Source organism: Octodon degus, unplaced genomic scaffold, assembly GCF_000260255.1.
Source record: "Octodon degus isolate 3935 unplaced genomic scaffold, OctDeg1.0 scaffold00100, whole genome shotgun sequence".
Lineage (NCBI taxonomy): Eukaryota > Metazoa > Chordata > Mammalia > Rodentia > Octodontidae > Octodon > Octodon degus.
In genome coordinates, this window is record NW_004524676.1 from 3,593,305 (window position 1) to 3,595,367 (window position 2,063).

At 46.6% G+C, this 2,063-nt stretch overlaps 1 pseudogene; it reads right to left on the reverse strand.

Annotated features, from left to right (window-relative positions):
• Positions 1-583: 583 nt before the first annotated feature.
• Positions 584-1,296, reverse strand: LOC101586678 (annotated as a pseudogene).
• Between the last annotated feature and the right edge of the window lie 767 nt (positions 1,297-2,063).

Consider the following 2,063-nt stretch of genomic DNA (forward strand, 5'->3'; position numbering starts at 1 on the left):
GCAGGCTGGCTTCCAACTCATGACAGTCCTCCTGCCTCGGCTTCCTGAGTACTGGGATTGCTATCCTTGTTGATCTTTCTGGTAGGTATCTGCTTGATTCTAGTTGAGTGCCTGGAATAAAGTAGTTATGGATCTACTACAGCACCCTCTGTCTTTGGGTGGCTAGCAACGTAATGACCAGAACATTTTAGTAAGTATTATTTAAATGTCAACTCTAGTGATAGGACATTATGTTTAAGGTAGGATGCGGACTATTTACTATCTCTACTGAGAACACAATGGAGGAGATAGGTACAAAATTCTGACAGGTAAGGAGCTCTTCCTTGGCCACTGTGACCCACATCTGTCTCAAATTTATTTTTTGCTTTGATCCTTGGGTAACATCCAGGTTGAGGAAGCTAGTTTATTGACTTGGCAAGGGCTTATTGTTCCTGTACTTAGGACGCAGTTACAAAGTTATGGACATCAGTGACCATGACAAGCTGACCACAGCACAGTGAAGTAATGAATGGCTTTTACATCATTCTCCAGGCAGTTTCCTTAAGGGTAATCTTCAGGGTCTGTCTCTCAGGTTGCATCCCAGTCATTGCTTTGCCTTGTTCGGAACTGGGAGATAATTTGAACTTTGCTGGTGGCTCATCTGAGCAGAGCCTGTCCTGAGAAGTAAAGCCTTCGGACACGGCCGATTGTGTGATCTGCACTCGAAGGGTCTCGATGTAGTTTGTGCCCGTATGCCCGCCGGGTGAAGTTGGGGAAGTTGAACTGAATCTGGTTCCAGCCGTCACCCAGCCGCATGGGCATGGTACAGATGAAGGGTTTGACCTGAGTGGTGCTCTGATAGTTACTTGCCCGAAATCGCCGACGCACATTCTTGTCATCTAGTACCTGTGCTTCCAAGGTGAACTAGTTCTTCAGGTTTTTGATAATCATAACAAGGAAAGGAAGCTTAATTCCCAGGTCTTCTTAGGGTCTGCAGGGCGTGTGCTGTGTGCAGTGCTGACGTCTCTCCCTTCAATTCCTAGCAGCAGGACTGGATGGCGTTGTCACTGATTCTTGCCATGTGGCCGTCCTGCACCTTTTTGTCCCAGATCTGCAGGGGCTTGCTGTCTGCCGAGGCTGTTGAGGATGGAGAGGAGGCCCCTCTGGAACGTGTTTTGGAACATCTCGCCTGCCAGCGGCCTTCCCCACAGCCGCCCGGGAGCCACGGCTCTGGAGCAGACGCGAGCAGTGAGCAGCGACAGAAGAGGAGGATAAGTGACAAGAGTTTGCCACAGCAACTCTGTTCTTTTCTTTTGAGTAGAGGGATTTTTAAAAACATTGGTAGCTTTATAAAATATTTCTCCATTTATTTTTACCGTCTGGAGAAATAAGCTGCAATTGTATGTAAAATTATGACATTTAAATAAAAGATACTTTCTTATTTAAGAATTTGAATGTAGTAGGTTAATTGTGTCTACCCCTCCAAAAAAAAAACCAAAAAACAAAAAACCATGTTTATCCAGGACCTCAGGCTGTGACCTGATTTGAAAATGGGGTCCTTGCAGATGTCATTGCAGTCATGTACCACAGGACACCTCACTCCAGAACAGACTGCACGTGCAAAGGTGGTCCCACCAAATGATGCCACTTAGCAGTGCATTCTGGGAAAGTGGCAGCATCAGATCCAAGATGGCAGCCAGCAGGAGGCTGATGAAGGAGCTCGAAGAGGTCCGCCAATGTGGAATGAAAGACTTGGGTAACATCCAGGTTGAGGAAGCTAGTTTATTGACTTGGCAAGGGCTTATTGTTCCTAAATTATGCCACTTAGCGACATCTCAGCCCCTTTAGTTTATAGGAATACACTCTAGGTGTTTACTTGAAGACGACGTCACTTAAACACACTTCTCAGAATATGTACTGCAATACGCGGCTACAATGAAGCCTCAAGTGAAATCAGCCCCTGTGTGGAGCGGGCTCATGCAGACAGGAGGACTCCTGTGGTCGCTGTCTCACTGCACTTTATTGTACAGATGGTGATGAGCCAGCGTGGGGCTGCTCGTTTAGATCACAGTTTCCTGAAGAAA